We start from the raw sequence: 7583 nt of genomic DNA, 5'->3' as shown, positions 1-7583 counted from the left end.
CCCAAATTGCTAAGAATTGTTCTCCTTGATTTTTCTTGTGAATACACTGTCAGTCATCCTTCAAGTTGCAGCTTAATGATTTTTACCATGATTCTTCATTTGCGAATTATTTACTATTCCGTGTTTACTTACCCTATTACAGTGTTTGTGATATAATTTGCTGGGTATATTCCTTCTCCAGCTGTCAGATCATAGCATTTAAAGGATAAAAACAACAGGATCTAAGTTCCACAAAAGTAAGGATTTTTTTTCACCCATTTTGCTCACTGCTAGTTGTCCCAGAACATTATAGGTACTGAATTTCTGAATGACTATTTTGTGATTTCCCAAAACTCATAGCAAACAACATAATTGTCTATTTCATATAAACAAATTTTCTTAATTGAAAATTCTGAACACTAGAAAGTGTTTACTGTGGAGTTTATATATGTGAAAAAAAAGCATTGACAATAAATAATCACAGCAAATGTAGTGACTCCAGGTATTGTTCTAAGTGTTGTATAGATTTTAACATACTTATTTTTCACAAGAACACTCTAAGCAAAAATAGTACTATTATTATAACCACTTCTTCTGCTGAGGAAACACAGGTACTAATCACTAAACAAAGGCTAATCATTTTCTTCAAATCACATAGTTACTAAGTAGTAGAGCCTGGATCAAATCCGAGTCATTTGACTTGAGTCTCGAGTCTGTCTTTCTCATCTTTGTGCTATCCTCTTTTCCTCCTCCAGCTTAAGGCTTGCATAAGAATGTAGGAAAATACAAATAAAAATATTTGAATATGATTCAATATAAGTCTTTGGTGAATGATTCAGAAACTGAGCCAAAGCAGAATTCTAAAATAATGTTTTATCTTATAATAGGGACATATCAGCTTATATTCCTTGTGGAAAGAAGAGAAACCTCATAGGAATAGATGGAGTTGTGGGTAAAATTTAAATTCTGTATAATTTAACTTCATTTTAATTTCACCTTCTATTCACTTTTGCGTGTTTGCTCTGCAGTGCTTTCCCAGCAGTTGGAAAGGCTACTTAGTTATTTTCTAAGACGCATAAGCACCTGGCAGAGTTTAGAAAGTGCTCTCCACAGTATATTTTCAGTATTTTTTTTCACAGTGGACAATTTGGCATAATTACAAGGATCGATTTTATGCAAGTCATCTTCAGTAAGTACATAAGTGAGTTTTACTCACTCATTTCAGTCGCTGAATTTCTAAGAAAATACATGTTCAATTCTTCCAAGGTATATAATATAGTGCAGTTTTTTTTTTAAACAGTTGCTTAGAGAACTTCAGAGTTGCAATTAATTCCTGTATTTTATAAGTGATTATTCAATAATATCCATATGATAATAATTTAGGATCACCCACTATGTGTCAGGTACTTTTCTAAGCATTTACTTTGACACTGAACAAAAATACTCTCTAGTTAGAGATTTATGAACAGCAGCAGACTGGCAAAGTTCTTTTTTTAAAGCCCTGATTTATAATTTTTTCTCATTTTCTTGGTGTATACACTAGCAAAAATTTTTCAAGCTTCCATTACGAAGCCACTGAAGATGAAGTTGAGACGAGATGAGTGTGATGGATGGTCACAATCTGTTAGGAGGCAGTATAAGCCGGCAGAACACAGCACATTAAAAACTCACATGTCCTACTCAGGAGGCAATGGCAAGTGCTAAAGACAAATAAGACAGAATAAGTGAATACAGGGAAGGCAAAGGACACCAAAAAGGATATATCAGAAAAAAAAATTATTAACCAGAATTGCATAGTGAAACAAAAGTCAAGGGAAAAAGTGTTTTGAAGATTGTATCCTGTCAAGAAGGCAGGGCAATATGTCAAAGGGATAGTTAAAAAAAAAATAAGAAAAAAGAAAAAAACAAAACCAAGCAAGGATCAGGATCAGGGCCTCTTAGAAATAGGAAACCAGGTAAGTAGATAAATACCATATGTTCTTCAGATACTGAGAGCAGGGACCGGGCTTCATGCATAATTCTGTCTGTAGCATCCGGCACCATGCGTTATACAGGATAGGAGCTCAATGGCTATCTTCAATGACAAATGAATGAATGCTCTATTTTTCACTCAATACCCTTTATTCTCAGGCCCACGTGACGAATTTCTCTTTCAGTGTCATGGCGAGAACATTGAGAGAATAAGGGCTTTGAAGTTAGTTACGCAACCTTGAACCTCACTACACCATAGAGTTCCTCATTATGTAAAGTGAGCTTCCTTCTCAGAGCTTGGAGCATCACCTCGTTCATTTTAGGGTCCACTTCATTCTCCTCAATCACAGAGAAAGTGTAGTCCTTCTTTGGCACCAAGGCTGGTGAAGAGATGCAGATTGAGAAAGACACGAGTTTGATTCCCACATCTCCTATTTACCTGCTATGGAGTTTCAGCAAGTTCTTTAGTAGTTCTGTTTCTCACCCGTATAATAATAATAATAACACACGGGCCTATTAAAGAGATTTAGATGTTATTATTCATGTCAAGAATGACATTTAGAATATTGTAAGCATTCCATACATACTAGTTCCATTTCATACATAGTGATAGATCAATAATCTATTCAGCAAATGAATGAATGATGAACCATTCTGACTCTACTCTTCTCTGACTATATGCCCCAAATACCTCCTCAAATGTCAATTTCTTTTCTGGGATAAATTGTTAGTTTATATATTATACACTTAATAGATGTTTTAATAACTTCCATGGTACCCTGGCTATAAATACTCAAAATAAACATTGGCTGATTTTTTTGACATTAATGGGAATTTAAAAACCATGTATTTTGGCACCTAAGTTTTACAATTGAGAAATGTGAGACTTACCAGCCTCAATTTTTTTAAGACAAAGATAAATAGTGTTGAGATAGGGGGAAAAAGTTATCCTATTGTACTTCATTGAAGGGGGTGTTACTTACTTTCAAATAATCTCAAAACAGATTATGTTACTGTATAAAACAAAAAATCTTTCTGTTCATAGAAAGGGAGAGAAGACAAGACACCAGGGGAGCTCATTGGTTTGTTACTGTATTTCTGTGAGGAAAAAAAAAAGCGAAACAAGACAAAAACCAAAATAACAATTTTGAGTGCAGGAGAGGAACTGCCATATTCTCTAATACCAATGAAATATATGAATATAATTGTGTGTTTGTATGTTTCTATTTATCATATTATATAGAACCAATTTATGTAGTATTCTTTATGTGCCATTCAGTGTTTATGAATGCTTCAGAATATGTTTTGTAGAAATGCACACAAACACTCATACACATACACACACATACAATTGTTCAGTCATTAGATCAGGCACTGAGACAAACTTTGTAATCATTACTTCTTACAATAAGCCTATGAGATTGAATCTACTATGATCGCATTTTACAAATAAGCACCCTGAGAATAAAAGAAGTGATATGAACAAAGTCACAGAGCTAGTCAGAGGCAGAGCCCAGAACATGAACTCAGTTTTATCAGATACAAAGCTGCAGTTAACCATCATACTATGAGACAGTCACTCAGTCATTCTACAAACACTTATTGAAGGCAGGATATGTGAGGCTTCACACCAGATATTGAAAATACAAATTCTAATAGGGTACAGGGCCTTCTCCTTTCATCAATGTCACAGTCCAACAAGGAAAATAAACATGATAACAAGGAATACATTACAATGTGGAATATAATATGATAAAAGAGGCAACACTAAGTGTGCTGGATAAGTACCTAAAACTTTGTGAAAATGAAGGAGTATATACCAGTCCTGAAACAAGAGTAGACATTCACCAGACCCTAGACAAGAGGAGGCAGACAGAATCTACAGGCTACTTAGGAATCTGCTGTGTTAGCTTGCTAAAAGCTTGAAGAAGCATTTAGATACTGACAAAGGAGGGAGCATTTAGATTGCGGTGATGAGTTCCAGAGGCTGATGGGGTCAGGCACAAAATGAGGGAAAAATGCAAGCCAAGAATATCAGTCTAATAAGTTGCTGTGAAGCTCTACTAACTTCACTTTGAATTTAAAATCGCTTTCCATTCCCACACCAAGGTCAGCAGACTAAAGCATCATTGGGACAGTGTTTTACACATTTATCTCCTTCAGACTCGGAGGGTAACCTGCTTTATATCTCGCTTAGAATCCCCAGGGATGTCTGAATTCCCTATAACACCATGAGAAGAAGGTGTTGTCACTTAGAAAATAATATAGAGTCATGCTTTGAGAGCTATTTTCAAGATTTGATATCTTAGGGAACATGACAATCTAACAAAATTTGATGACCAGGTAACGAAGGAAAAAAAAAACAAACACCCAAACCCTGCAGAATGTAAGCAGGGAAATAAGGGAATTAATTCTCCATAATTTGTTTACTATTGATTAGTTCTTTTACAACGGCACCTGCAATACAATATTCAGGTACTGAAATAGCCAAGAATTAAGAACTCTAATTAGAAGTACCGTTGAGTCAGCAGTGAGCACACAGGGGGCAAGGTAAGCTAATAACAGGAACATTTTATTAAAGCATAAGTCACACGTTGACCTGCTTCCAACTATACCCACAGCTAAGTGATGCAGCAGCTAAAATCCTGACAAAGCAAGTCAGAGGACCATGGGATGGTCCTAAGCAGAGCTAATTCTTAAAAGAAGCACTTTTCAAAAGAGCAGGGCCCAGCATTCCTTGTAGAAACCTTCTTAAAGATGTTATTTCATCATAAGCAACTCTCAGCCCACTTAATTGACAATTTTCAGTACAAACAATGTTGCAGATAGATGAGAAAAAACGGGCAATAAATTCTAGCTGCTATATATATATACACATATTTTTTTTTTTCAGAGCTGTGTGAAAGAATGGCCAAAAAAAGAAATGTGAGATGATGAAAAGTAGGTGGTTGTAAGGAAATGCAAGAATGAATGACAGACCAGGGAAGAAAGGGGAAGAAAGCAAGTTTGCAATGTGAAAGTTCTCTGCTGGTCTGTGGGGCCCTCCAGCAAATGTGCTTGTTGTTGGCAATATTACACGTGTCAGCTCCATCAGTGGTGGAATGTGAGTTTACTGTAAATGGGAAGAAATCATTTAAGAAACATTTTTTTCTTCTTAACAGGTTTATTTATTTATGATTTTTGTTGCTCCCTCTTTCAAAATCATATTGATAGGAGAAAGCTTTCTTTCCTATACAGGGCAGCTTTATTTGATATTGGTTTATTTTAAGTGGTGTCTGGATCATTCTGCCAGTTTCTCAGTACGCTATTAATTCACAATGGTAAGAGGAAACTAAAGACAGTCCAGATTTGCTGGTATTTAGGTAATGTGTCATTATTTTTAATGTGTGCAAAGATCTTATATTCACAAGCCTTAGACTAGGTCTAACTATATATGTGTGTGTATATATATAAATATATATTTATTCATTTACTTCACCTAACTTACTCATCTAAGCAGGTTCTTTTTGTGTTATTTAACATCAAAATTTAGGACTTCATAGAGGATCTAATATAGAGACTTAATTTATATGTAAATATGTGAGGACTTGACCAGTCCGAGGTTGCCAGATTAATTAATGGCACATATGCTAGACAAAAAGTATTTGGACTAGCTGTCCAGTGTCCTTATCAGCATCGTCTGCCATATTTCTGATTTTAACATTGCATTAAATGTGAGCTACATAAAGTGAAGAGATGCAGGTTGTGTTCTGATTTCTTAGTGACACCGTTCTGCTTCTTTCTTTCACATGGATTCCACCCTGAATTCTTCTAGCTTTTCTCCTCCCAAGTTACATTTTCAGGAATTTTGTCAATCATGTTTAAGACCTTTATAAATTTATTCACTGACGTTTATTAGCATTATTTTTAACCTCTGGAACATTTCTGCTCAAAAAAGCAAATATATTCATGTCTATATTGAACAATTCACTGACAACTTTATAATTGTCTTTTGTTTTTAAAAACATGGTTTCTAGAAGCATAGGTCAATTTTTTAACACAGATGATTGAAGGCCAGTGTCTGAAAACAATGACAAGAAGTGAACATTTGTTCCTTTCAACAGAAGAAAATATGTGGAGAAAAAATTACAAAGCCATTAAAAATCTTAGAGTATGAGCTGGTCTAGAGGTAATTTCTGTGACTAGAGTCTCATCTATTTTGACACTGGGCAATTCGCTGAAAGTAAGAAGTGTGAATTTTATTTTTTAAAATTAATATTCCTTGTGTGCGACTCAGAACACAGAAAGGGGAAGCATTTGATTCCATGTGTCATTTATATAACAGACGGCACTAGCCCAATTAAGCTGAATTTTTGCTGCAGTGAAAATGGTAAGCCAGCGTGGGAACCCAGCAGAAAGTGAATGGCACGGTGCTATTGCTATTACTTCAGACAATTAAGCGGGATGCCTCGATCTTAGGTTCATATTTCTCACTGTTGGTTCACAGCCTTGGGAATTTCCTGGGTGAAATCTGAGACTGGCCACCATACATGGAGGGCAAGGAGAGACAGAAGAAAGAGGCAGCCCACTCCAGACTGGTAGGTGGCAGGGTCAATAAGCAAGGCGACATATATACAAGTCTTGTCTTGGTGCCACAAGATGAGTAGGGCTCTGTATCTGCCCATCAGGATCTGAAATCTTACATAAAGATCTCAAGTGAGTTCTATCACGTATGTAGCTTAGATAGTCTAAATGACACACTGCTCTCTCAAGGCGATGTTCCTGAAACATATCCTAGTAGGAGAATGGTGGGCACACAATCTACATTCCAAGAATAAGGAAGGGAGTGAGAGACTCTGATGGCCCAGGTCCAGCTCATAGGTCAAGCAGCAGTCACATCATCTCAATGACCTTCTCCAACACCAGTAGCTACAACTTGTCCCACCATATGTGTCACCAAGGAGGATATTTTTTACAGTATGCAAAACTGAGAGAAATTTGAATGTGATTGCTGCTGTCACTACAACAAATGATTGATTTGTTTCCATGAATCACCTGTACAGTTAAGATTCAATGTTCAGATTCAGCACCTGTATTATCAGATTTACTCAACTTGGAGAGAAAACCACCAGGCACTGGAATCTGGTGATGAGGAATCATATTCTGAAACTGGCCTGAAGGCCTGAGAAGCACAGTGCTTACTGAAGCTCTTCCAGCACAGAACGAAATCCTTTGTGCTTCCAGTACACTGTTGTGACTCCTTTTAAAAATACAAACAAGAAGGGGGAGGGTATAGCTCAAGCGGTAGAGCACCTGCTTGGCATGCATGAGGTCCTGGGTTCAATCCCCAGTACCTCCTCCAAGGCTAAATAAATAAACCTAATTAGCTCTTAGCTCCACCCACAAAAAATTTAAAAATTAAAAATTAAAAAAGAAAAATACGAAAAAGAAAAATTCTTTCTGAAATCTCACTTACAAATTAGGCAATGATCTAGGCCTGGAAGTGGCTCTCAAAAGTAACCATAGACAGGATTATTCATTATTTTTTTCAGCTGTGATCAGTAAATTTAATAGAGACTTCATGTTGTTGTCTGAATGCTATGTATGTATGTATGTGTGTGTTTCTTTCCGCTCAGAATTGTACCAGAGTGTCA

The 7583-nt window shown here is 36.2% G+C and overlaps 1 non-coding gene across 1 annotated transcript; it reads left to right on the top strand.

The window, feature by feature from the left end:
- The first annotated feature begins 7214 nt into the window (after nucleotides 1–7214).
- Nucleotides 7215–7288, top strand: TRNAA-GGC (transfer RNA alanine (anticodon GGC)). The gene has a single exon. It is a non-coding gene; the product is annotated as a tRNA-Ala (tRNA).
- Nucleotides 7289–7583: the final 295 nt, after the last annotated feature.

The sequence above is a fragment of the Camelus bactrianus genome, chromosome 2, assembly GCF_048773025.1.
Source record: "Camelus bactrianus isolate YW-2024 breed Bactrian camel chromosome 2, ASM4877302v1, whole genome shotgun sequence".
NCBI lineage: Eukaryota > Metazoa > Chordata > Mammalia > Artiodactyla > Camelidae > Camelus > Camelus bactrianus.
The sequence above is the reverse complement of the archived record's forward strand: the minus strand, read 5'-3'. Positions and strand labels throughout refer to the sequence as shown.